The 12721-nt window shown below is 32.5% G+C and overlaps 1 long non-coding RNA gene across 7 annotated transcripts; it reads right to left on the minus strand.

Annotated features, from left to right (window-relative positions):
* Window positions 1-1014: 1014 nt before the first annotated feature.
* On the minus strand, window positions 1015-11403 carry LOC106422412. Of its 7 annotated transcripts, none has more exons than XR_007324809.1 (12): window positions 11219-11403; window positions 7565-11125; window positions 7340-7458; window positions 6772-7033; window positions 3953-6686; window positions 2728-3883; window positions 2523-2604; window positions 2371-2417; window positions 2129-2194; window positions 1786-1880; window positions 1600-1674; window positions 1015-1400 (listed from the first exon to the last, which is right to left on the minus strand). It is a non-coding gene; the product is annotated as an uncharacterized LOC106422412 (long non-coding RNA). The 7 variants fall into 7 exon arrangements; XR_007324800.1 differs by having other exon boundaries at window positions 2488-2604; XR_007324808.1 differs by having other exon boundaries at window positions 2523-3883.
* Window positions 11404-12721: the final 1318 nt, after the last annotated feature.

Below are 12721 nucleotides of genomic sequence, written 5' to 3' on the forward strand. Positions count from 1 at the left end.
TAAGGATCAACTTTTGAGTGGCCAACTCAGAAGATGCATTATGATTACTCTACTAGCAAGGAAATATGAATGATCTACACTAAAACATCCTAGCTCTAACCTAATCACCCTTAATCTCCCTAACCCATGAATTCAAAAGATGATTACTCACTAATCTCCATGATTCCTCTTAAACCCATATTGGATTTTAGATTAACCATGTAGAGAAATAGATAAGAAATCAACAAGAACACAAGATGAAAGCAATGAAATCTGAATCAAAAGAGGTTTTTTACTAGTTCTTCCCTAGAAAAGAGATTATTCTTGCCTCCCTTCGCTTACAAAGTACTTAACTTAGGTTTAGAAAGTGTAAAACATCAAAACAAATGACCAAAAGGTCCCTGAAAAATCATAAGTTTCGTCCAAGCAAAACACGCGGAGGGACTTCGTGGTGTAGCTCCGAGACGTAGCTCTGGGTTGGGAGCTACCTTATGGTGTCGCTCTGGAAGGTCCCTCCAGGCCTATGTTTTGGCCTCCAAAGTGATGAAAAGGCGAGTGACGTAGGGGTGTAGCTCTGGAAGGTCGCTCTGGGTTGGGAGCTACCTTATGGTGTCGCTCTGGAAGGTCCCTCCGCGATGCTCGACCAGGATGGATATGCCTCTAGTAAATTGATCATAACTCCTTCATTACATCTCCAAATGACTTGAAACCACTTCCATTAGAAAGCTAACTCGATTTTCTGTGTCTCCACAAAATCTTAGCAACAGAAGATTTCTCTAAGGCCTCCATCCATGCTCATCTTTCACCCCATTTTGGATCATAATGCTCCCAAACATCTCAAATCACTCCATGGCACACTCCAGCACCTAATAAGGACAATGAATGCAAAATGCAACCTAGACATGGCTAAATCCTAATCTATATGATGAAAATGCTCATGGATGAATGGATAAAACAATGTAAATATGCAAGATATCACAGCTATGTACGACGAACCCATACCTGAAACCAAATAAGAATAATGTACTTTTCTAAATATCTCATTTATTTTCTGAAGCTTTTTTAAGACAAACTTTTCACGAATTTATTATTAGCTCTTAACAATACTCACAACACACTGAAAACTGTTTTTTTTTTAATTATAAAATCTACTATACTAAAATTTAAAAAGTTGCAATCAAGCACGGACCATGGCCAAACAGCCCTAAGAACACCATTCTCAACAACAAATCCCCATGCAGAAACAGTAGCTTCTCCAGCTAAAAACCTTGAATGTTGAAAGTACCCTTCTTCCCAACGTATAACATCTGAGCACCATGATCCATTTGGAATCATTATTGTCCATAGTAGAAGTTTGAAGCATTTCTCCACTGTTCTTGTAGAACAATTTTCCGTCTTCCACAACACCCTCTTAAGCTTTCCTTTACATATACACACAGCATAAACATGACAACAAAAAGAAAATAAGTTTCTAAGTTATCGACATTATTACTTCTTACTCCTTGCCAATTTATCAAACCTGTAACACTTCGAGCAAACGTACATCTAAGTTTATTTTTCAAGATTCAGCTCAAACCTTTTTACATAAATGGGAAAAAGGAGTCAGTGAGAAGTAATTACCAGTAGAAGTACGGGTCTCTACTCTGACAGTGGAGCAACTTGTAGTAAGAATGCAGGTTGTGTCCATACCAATGTCTAGGGTCAATATGTTGCAACAAAGTGCATAATCCAAGATCAGATTAGGCTCAATCCAAAAAGTCGAATTAAAAGGAAACTGAAGCTGAGATTAGTCTCTCTATAACTTACTGCCTCAAGTGGGTGTTGTAAAGCAAGATGTTGTGCCTTTCCATCCTTGACAAACCTTTACCAACCCTAATGCTCTTGTACAAGCTCTAGACCACCTGGAATTTGCGGTTGCATGTTTCTCAATATCAAAGAATGATATAGATCTTATCTTCACACACAAACAGGCATGTGAATAGACAATAAACAGAGAAAGAAGCACAATTTCACACACAATTTCTAATTAGTAGATTTAGGCAAAGATCAAAGACTGAAAAAAATAAAAGGATAAGAACTTCTCGGATCTGGAAGACAGAGCAATGCACTGAGAAATGAATAATTGGTCATGGTCAAGATGAATAAGTACCTTGAATATACCACCAGAAATGTATTTACAACACTTGCAACTTCATTTTCCTTTTTATTGATCAAGCTATGAAGAGAGAGAGAGAGAGAGGGTGATGAAAGAAAGAAAGAGACTTGATTTGTAAACAAACATCTGGCTTTGGAAAAGCCCAGACTGCACCGGTTAAATTGTATGATCAAGGGCCAAGAGGCAAACAACATCTTAGTGACTGACATCTAAAAGTTTTGGCACCAAGAAAACACCTTATGTACTCTCTGAACTTTTTGGTTGTTGATCATCATCCACCTGACTGATACAATAGAACGTTTAAACTGTCAATTCACTAAACAATGTACATACAAAAATAAAAGCTTACTGACAACATTTACAGCCGCTACACAATTGTTCTATATACCAATTTTTCCTTGATATGCATTATCTCAGTTTGTAAAGTGTAAACACGTTCTAGGACATCCGGATTGCTCACAAATCGAAACCTAAAGATAACAAAGAAGAAAAGAGTCTCAATTTTAATCAGTGTGTTAAAAAAGTATCATTTAAAAACAATCTTATATTGATATAAAATCTTATATCGGGCTTGAGAACAATTGCGCAGCCACCTTTAGCAACTTAATCTTGTGATGTCTTCAAGTGAGCAAGAAAAGGATCAAGCAATCTTGTAGACACCTAGTGACAAACGTTAGCCACTTTACAGTCTCTAACACAACGCTTAACTAAACATTATGGGATCATTAACCATTTTAAGGCTTTTATTCTTATCAAGGAACCCTAAAAATGCAATCTTTCAACTTTTACATTACAATATTCTCAGAAACGTTACAGTTTCAAACACAAAGTTGAGCATCCTATGTTCTTAACTAAACAATTTTGATCAATTACAATTAAACAGAAAGAAGTTATATTACCAGGTTCGACCAAATAAAACAGAAAGAACTTTTCAGATATCAGATCATCGGAAAAATAACCCACAAAGCAAAATAAGAAAGAAACAAAGATTGCAGAAATAGACGGTTCAGATATAAGGAGAGGAGGAGTAACAGAATGGATATACATACCATGATTCGAGCCGCTAGTGAGTAGAAGCAGCGACAGGCTCATACCTAGTGCTGGGTTTGCGGGTCAACCCGCCCCGACCCGCCCCGCCCCGCTGCGGGTTGAATCATTTTTTTGATTCAAAAAATTGACCCGCATAACTCACAAACAAAAAAATTTCTACCCGCACCCGCCCCGCAAAAACCCGCGGGTAACCCGCTTAACCCGCGGGTAATATTAATTATATTAAAAATAATTATTTTAATTAAAAATAATTATTATATAGTTAAAAAATATTATTTTAAAAAAATTATATTAAAATAATATATTAATAATTAAAATTATATAAATATTTACGAGATTTAATATATTTTTTATAAAAAAAAACATTTTTTTAAAAAAAAAATCTTTTTTTCTTAAATTTGCGGGTTAACGAGTACCCGCGACTCAAATTCGACTGACCCGCACCCGCCCCGCTTAAAATAATCTTGACCCGCACCCGCACCCGCCATTGCAAATTTTCAAATTCTTCGACCCGCACCCGCCCCGCAGCGGGTCAAATGGGGCGGGGCCCGCGGGCATTAATTAAAATTCCCAGCTCTACTCATACCTGCTTGACTTCAGAGACTGTTGTTTAACTGAAATGGATTCACTGGTTCACAGCTCCGTACCAAGCTTGGAGATACATCACTGAAGAATTAAGTGATGGCTATGGTGAATTAGCTGAAACAATAGTAAGGCGTTTAGAATCTGAGGGAATCAAATAATCTCATCAGAGTTACGGGTCCATACCTTCTTGTCCATGAGAGTAGTTCTAACCCAATAAGTATGCCTCTTTCGCCGTGCTGTATTTGTCGTGTATGATGCGTGGAGAATAGAATCAGAGGATGTGTTTCTATATTTTGATAAACAAAAGTGAGTTAGAACGATAGCTCTTTCGATTGAAGGAGTGAAGACGGATTTTAATGAGAAAAAATGGTCGTAACCCGAGGTTACTTTAGAGAAACAGAAGGTTGAGAAACGTCTCCGATGCAAACGATGAAGATGAAGTGGTGGATTCAGTTCAGATTCCTGGCTGGGCTTGCCATTTTGTTTTAAAAACCCCATCCACAAGTTATAACAAAAGCCCAGTCCAAGAAAAAGCCATAAATAAAATGCAGATCGATTGGTGTTTGGGAGTGCCACGTGGCAGAAGAAGCCCCATGCTTCCTGATGATGTGGAAGGCTGTGTGTAGAGCATAACTCTACTTTATATATATAAGATAAGACAAGGATAGGGCGGGTAAGCGAATAAAAAACAATATAAACATAACTTAAATTTTGATAAAATTATAATAAATTACTTACAAATTTTTAGTTTGTTTTAAACCAAATATATCACTGTATTTCAGTTATTTCTGTCAGAAACTCTTATTACTTATTTTATTAATATTTTATTAATATTTTTAGAATTTATTATCTTAAAAACTAAAATATTTAAAAAAGGCATATACCTTCTAACTGTTTTGAGTAATTGTTTAGATAATTTTTGATCAATTACATTTTTCATAATCTTTTTATTTCCAAAAACAAATCGAGATTGATTTATTTGTGTCAAATTAAGTTAGAAGCTGCATACATGAGATTAATCAGATCAAAAACCTCTCTCTAAAGTCATTTGCTCTCCCTTCTCTCTAAGCTTTCTCGTTTTCCGATCTGTTTGCGTGTTACCGGCCGACGGTGTGTGCTTCCTCAGCCACCGTCGGTCCGGTCTTGTCTTCCATTCTCTTTGCTTGCATGTTTTCTTAAGGTTTTAAGTCTCCAATAGTTGGATCTAGATCTTGAATTCCAGATTCTTTTGAGGTTCGAGGCATGTCGGTGATGGATCAGTCGGTGGCGTGCTTATATCATGATGTTGTTCCTCTGTTATGGCGTTTCCTCTTCTCTTCGGGTTTCTTCAGATGGTCTTTTGGCCTTGTTTCGACTTCTGCGTTTCAAGGATCCGTTAGATCCTCTCGTTGTTCTCCCTTCTCCCCGATCTGGCTGTGCTTTTCATGTTTCACTTATTGTAGAGGTTCTACCATAGATTGAAGGTTGCATCTCCCCGATCTCGCTTGAAACGGTATGATTATGGTTTAATCTTTGTATCTTGTTGCCTCTACGCAAGGGATCTCAAATGTGATTATCTTGGACGGATTTGGCTCTTTACATCCGGTCGTGGAAGTTGATTGTTAAAAGCTGTGCTCATCATCTTCTTGGGTTATGTACTGCTTCATCCTCGGTGGCTTGTGAAGTAATCTTCAAAGCAATATAATGAGGTGCGGTTCTACCCAAATTAAGTTCGACTGTGGATGTGTTCTATCTTATCCGTCTTCCTTTGGTCCTTCCTCTTGCATGGGTGTTTTTGCTCATTTGATCTAGATTCATGTATTGTGTGTACTTGATCTTTTGGTTTAGTTTATATCTCTCTTGTCTCCGGAGATTCAGTTCGCATCTGCCGGCCTATAACTCCAAAGGAATGTTATTCCTGTTGGCTTAGTTTCTAGAAGTTTTTATAACTTGCTAGCATATGATCACAACTTGTAAATCTTTTCTAAGTTTATAATCAATGAAATCCTTCGGTGTTAAAAAAAAAAGTTAGAAGCTTCATAATTGTATTTGGATAGTCTCTTTCCTATATGTGTTACTTTGAGAAGACATATTTAGCTGTAGCCTTTATTTTTGGAAATTGATATAACAAAAAAAGAAACTATTTTGTGAACAATAGCTTTGAAAATCTGATAGCTAAGTAAATAATAGAAATCACTTAATCTCAAAAACACAATCACCGCACACATTGTGGCAACCGAGAGTTTGTATTGGAATTGGATCAGAGAAGCCTTAACTGGGACTCTTTAGAGAAAAGTGAAACATAAGAAAGCAATTCCTTAGGGCTTACAGAGCCACATGAAGTATCATTCTCCCATAGCAGAAGAACAAATATGTTTCTGTCTAGACCAATGGTGAATTATATGAATCATACAAAGGAGAGTGCACATGGCATAAAATTGTGACTACTCGGTGTATATCTGCCAGTAATTGTTAATATCTAAATTTACCAACTCTCATAAGATAAATATGGCTAGCAGATGTAAAAAACTGCAATGATAGAACACATAGTTCCCACCATTAATCACTAAATCATACAGAAAAAAAGAAGAAGAAAATAACAGAATGAAAATGTAATATAGCTCATGACATACTGAGAAGTTTCTGGATATTATAAGTATTGTCGATGTCACCAAAATAAATGCAAGAGACTTAAAGAGAAAGCATCTTCCCAGAACACATGACTCAAACATCATTCCAACAGCTGAGGTATAAACATCTTCTATCTAACAGGTTAACTATATAGTTCATCAAACTCTCTTCTTTCTTGTCCTTCTTCTTCTTGTTAGCTTTTTCTTTGTTCGTTTTCACTGAATCCAACATTGATCTCATAGTCACTACCACAAGCCAGAGCTTCTCCAGTCCTACTTCGTTGAGTGGATCCCAAACAACGTCAAGTCTAGCGTGTGACATTCCACCAACAGGAATCAAAATGGCTTCTATATATTCCGTCTAGACAAATGAACAAATAAGAGTATCATTACCTGGAATCTGAGTGTTTGTGTTGGCATGGCCAAGCATCTCGATGTGATTAGATTAAACTCCTATCAGAATAGACGGTTCGGGGACATCATCGAAAGAGGTTTGGTTACTGAAACGGATCAACATAGAGGTGTCCAACAGACCGTAATTCTGATTACATCGGGTCAGATCAAAACCGGTTAGGGAATAAATTGAACCCGCCTTCAGATTAGGCCTGTGAGCAGCAAGCCGGTTGACATTCACGGTGACCGGCATCATGGTGGCCTGAAACATTTGATTTAGATAAAACAATCAACAAACAAATTAATATTCTGGAAAATTTGGTTAAACGATACAATGAACAAACAAATAAATGATCTAGAGAACTCGGTAAAATGATTCAACACAAAGGAAATGTTCAATAACATAATCAAGAAAAAAACAAAATTATAGAAAAATCAACAAACTGTTATAAATAGTCTTACTTGAAATATATCAGACAAAGATCTAAACAGGAAAATTGTTATTAGGGATTCTAAGAATCAGATTTTTTTAAAAAAATATGAACTGAATCAGAGTTTTAAAAGTAACCTGAGAATCCTGTAGAACTATATCCACTCCCATGACTTCGCCACCGCGACGACGGACGTTCCTAGCTTCCCAGAAACGGAGCAACCGGACTTGAGAACGGTGGAGGAGCCTTGTCTGATCTTCTTATCACAAAGAAAGATCAGTGCGTTACCCAATTTCTGGATATAAGTTTATTGGCTTGTTCAGAGGTAATCGAAAGATGGTTGTCACATCAGAAAAGCTTACCTTTTTATAATCGAAGTTCCACCGCCTTGCATGAAGATGCTCGCATTCAAGGTAGATCGTGAGTGATAATTTAAGAAGGACTTTAAGATGGGGTATATGTAACTGTTAGAGATTGTTAGTAAGAAGCTGAAACAATCTCTCAGACCTCTGGTTATGTCGTGATATCGAAGGGAGGAGATGACATCAAGTGGAAACCCTAATACACAAAACGACGTTTGCAGCAGCGTTTAAATTATAGAAACTATTTGCTGGGCTGGTTGAATCAACCAAATTTAAGGCCCATATCAAAAATAACCTACGTAACTCAAAGTTAAATGATACGGTGAGTTTCATTCTCTTGGACACGTGTCGACTCCAGATTCAACGACTTTCTGAGCTGGAATCTGATGTGGCAGCTTCAGGAGTGAGTAAAACAGTACTTTATATATAAAGACTAGGGTCGGCCCGCCCTATGGGCGGGATGATAATTTGAAAATAATGTAAATAGTTACAGTAAATATTTGATATAAATCGTTATATCTTAAAATATACATATTAGTTAAATTTTGTACATGTTATTATATTTGAAAACTAAATATACCATATTGTCTTGATAAGTAGTTTTTATTTATTTATTTTTTCATGGTACCATCACATCATTTTTGGTAATTTTCTGGAGTTGGATGAATTTATAGAATCTCGTGAGGAAAGAAACGAACTTGCAATTATAGATTAAGTAAATATATGAGTAAAATTTATTATTAGATCGGTTAATTGTTAGTCAGATAAACCGGAAATAATAATAATGTATTATATCTCAAACATGCTCGGCAGATTAAATTTGAAATAAACCAATCAACGATGCACTGATAGTGACAAACAGTCAAATGCTTTGTCGGGTTTAAACTTAAAATTTATATATATTATATATTTTTGCTTATATTTTACTCTTAAGTAGGTAATTATGCCGTCGTTGGGGAAGTTATTATCATATAATAACTTATGTGGTGCATCTAATATTTAGTAATATCTTGTAAGTTTTGATTGAGATGTAAGAATAAATTGTAGGAAAAATCTTAGGGGTTTTTATCTTGTTTTTTTTAGTATATGTTGTTTTGACTTGAAAAATAATTACAAACTAATAAGCTGTTAAATTCTCACTAAAATTTAGTGAATGATGTTTAGATATTTATAACAAAATACAAATGATTACAAAAATGTACGGAAAATAGTTTACAGCTAAATATATACCATATTAAACTAAATAATTATTCAAAATTTTATTTAATAGCTTCACTGTATATTTAATATCAATTGTTAACTACTACAACAACCACCTTCTTAATTTTTTTTTATCAATATATATATTGCTTCCATCAGAATATATGAATTACTATTTCTACTTAACAATATTATGGATGTACAATGTATTTTTTTTTTAACATTACTTTTAATTTTTTCATTTATAAGTATGTTTGGTTAGTTAATGTTTTATGGATTATATTTTATAAGTTATGTCACGCACCAGTTGTGTTGATTCATTTGAAATACATTTATTTTACTTGCTGTGTAAATAAAGTAGTACGATATAATCCATAGATATACTGAATCATTTGAACACATTAAATACAATTTGTGCGTCTTTGTTTTGAAAAATAAAATTAAGTATATTTATGTAAATATAGTAGCATTTTCTTGTTTAACGGTCTCAGCATTTTTGAAAATAAAATATTTATCACAGATATGTAAATATATTAATTCTATCCAACTTGTGGATCTTTGTTTTAAAAATGAAATGAAATGTATCTATGTAAATATTTTGTAAAACAAAATATGCATTTATCTGACATAGAGAATAATTATGATCTAATTGTTTTTATCATCCTTATTTAATTTTGATGAAAATAATTGTTAAATTCACAATTGATTTATACTTTATTAAATATTCTACTTTTTTTCTTTTGCTCGTTTTTACATAAGTTAAGAAAAATGGTGGATGAGTAACTAAAAGCAGACATTGATAGACTATCACTACAACTTTGTGCTCTTGTTTCATCCAGTGAATGATTGTTAGAAGTAGTCACATAAGCATGGCTTGAGCAATCGTCTCCCTTTTCTACTCGAGCTACCTATTTCTCGTTCCGCTTAAAACTTGCTGGTTACCTTGTAGCTTCATCACTGTACATTACAATTGTCACCTATTCTTTTATCCTAGGATCGGTCCGCGCTACTCGCGGATTACATATTTCAGTTTGTTATATATACTATTTATATATATTTGTTTATTAATTTTTTATTGTTATTTAATGTTTATGATATATTACAGTTGTAATAGTTAAAGCTAATATAAATACTCATTATTTAAAGTAAAAATAAAATTATAAATCTTATTCATTTAACAAATTTCATAAAAATTAAATTAAACAACTTTTCAAAATGTTGTATGAGTTAAATACACTAAGACTTCTATTAAAAACTACTATTTTACTAAATAATTTTTTAAACTATAAACATAAAAAAATATATTGCAATCTAACAACAGTTTTTATTTAATATTTTTATACTTTTAAAAATATGATTATAAATTACGTGTAAATCGTTGTATCATTTCTTTGTTTTTACATCTTTACGGTTGAAATTGTTTGATATTATCATATGGAGCTCCAAATGTGATTGGAAAAACTAAATTTAATAATAGGATAGTTGAGATGCTTTATAAGATTTTTCATTTTAACGGTGTAAGTATTTTTATATGTTTATTTTATTTTACTTTTATTATTTTTTGTCAAATTACATTATATTAGTTTTTTCATATTATGTAATATATTTTTCATATTAGTATTTTTTATTGAGGACTTTCGAATTCATGATATAATTTTTTAAAAAAAAATTACACATTTTGTTTTTATTTTTTACTGTTTAGATATTGATTTTTCAGTTACAAAAAGATCAACGTTTTTTTAAAAAAAATATATTTATTTCAAAAAAATAGATTTTTACAATTTCAATACATTGTTTATTGGTAAATTGTAAATTAAAAAAAAAAGAAATTGTCATTTTCGAAATTACAAATTAATGCATCAATATTGATTTTTTTGAGATACAGAGAAAATATCTTTTTCGAATATTTTTTAGAAAAAACTTATTTGATATGAAAAAATATTCTTTGGTACGATTCACCCCCTTGGGTTACGTTATAGTGAAAATAGCTTTTGGTGTGAAAATGTTTCACGCAAGAAATAAATAATAGAACATTTGAAAACTTTGAGGAAGAGAAATGGTCACGATTTATTAATGGCTCCACCGATTTCTTTCTCAGACTATAAAACAAATATTTTTACCTGCTATAACAGTATAACTTGCCCACATATCTTTCCAATTTCACAATATCTAACACATTTTTAATCTGCTAAAAGTTCTCTAGCTAAAGGATAATTTGTTACATATATGAAGAGTTTTAGCATCTGAGATTACTGGTTACAACTAAAAAGAGTTTCCAAGTAGAAAATCATCAGCATATACTACTTCTAGGCTTCTCTCTCTCTCTTCTCCTGCAACACATTCTTCTTCCTCCTCTGTCACCTTATAAACCATCTATTATATCAAATTTTCAATACTACAAGGAAAAATATGTTCTTTATTGTGTGTTGTGTGATATAAGGAGATTGTGTTTACCATTTTGCAGATGTTTCGTCCTCTCAGTGTCTTTGAAGCTTCATCAGTGTAAGCTATAGCTGCTTTTGCTTCGGCTTCTGCTGCATCTACTTCCTTTGCAGTGGTGTTGATGCTTCAATTTTCTTCGTCACCAATGGTGATATAGACAGGAACATATTTACCATTATTGGACATGGCTATATACCTGCAACCAGTTTAGGATTAACATTAGTAACGATTGTCTGTGCTCACTGACAAAGAACAGATTTCAGAAACGGCGTTCACTGACATGTAATGCACCGCTGTTGATGTATCCAGACCTCTGATTAAGTAAATATATGAGTAAAATTTATTATTGATCGCTTAATTGTTAGTCAGATAAGATTAAGTAAAATATATGAGTAAAATTTATTATTGATCGGAAATAATAATAATGTATTATATCTCAAACATGCTCGGCAGATTAAATTTGAAATAAACCAATCAACGATGCACTGATAGTGACAAACAGTCAAATGCTTTGTCGGGTTTAAACTTAAAATTTATATATATTATATATTTTTGCTTATATTTTACTCTTAAGTAGGTAATTATGCCGTCGTTGGGGAAGTTATTATCAATAATAACTTATGTGGTGCATCTAATATTTAGTAATATCTTGTAAGTTTTGATGAGATGTAAGAATAAATTGTAGGAAAAATCTTAGGGGTTTTTATCTTGTTTTTTTTAGTATATGTTGTTTTGACTTGAAAAATAATTACAAACTAATAAGCTGTTAAATTCTCACTAAAATTTAGTGAATGATGTTTAGATATTTATAAAACAAAATACAAATGATTACAAATGTACGGAAAATAGTTTACAGCTAAATATATACCATATTAAACTAAATAATTATTCAAAATTTTATTTAATAGCTTCACTGTATATTTAATTAATTGTTACTACTACAACAACCACCTTCTTAATTTTTTTTATCAATATATATATTGCTTCCATCAGAATATATGAATTACTATTTCTACTTAACAATATTATGGATGTACAATGTATTTTTTTTTAACATTACTTTTAATTTTTCATTTATAAGTATGTTTGGTTAGTTAATGTTTTATGGATTATATTTTATAAGTTATGTCACGCACCAGTTGTGTTGATTCATTTGAAATACATTTATTTTACTTGCTGTGTAAATAAAGTAGTACGATATAATCCATAGATATACTGAATCATTTGAACACATTAAATACAATTTGTGCGTCTTTGTTTTGAAAAATAAAATTAAGTATATTTATGTAAATATAGTAGCATTTTCTTGTTAACGGTCTCAGCATTTTTGAAAATAAAATATTTATCACAGATATGTAAATATATTAATTCTATCCAACTTGTGGATCTTTGTTTTAAAAATGAAATGAAAGTATCTATGTAAATATTTGTAAAAAAAATATGCATTTATCTGACATAGAGAATAATTATGATCTAATTGTTTTTATCATCCTTATTTAATTTTGATGAAAATAA

Source organism: Brassica napus, chromosome A2 (genome assembly GCF_020379485.1).
Source record: "Brassica napus cultivar Da-Ae chromosome A2, Da-Ae, whole genome shotgun sequence".
NCBI lineage: Eukaryota > Viridiplantae > Streptophyta > Magnoliopsida > Brassicales > Brassicaceae > Brassica > Brassica napus.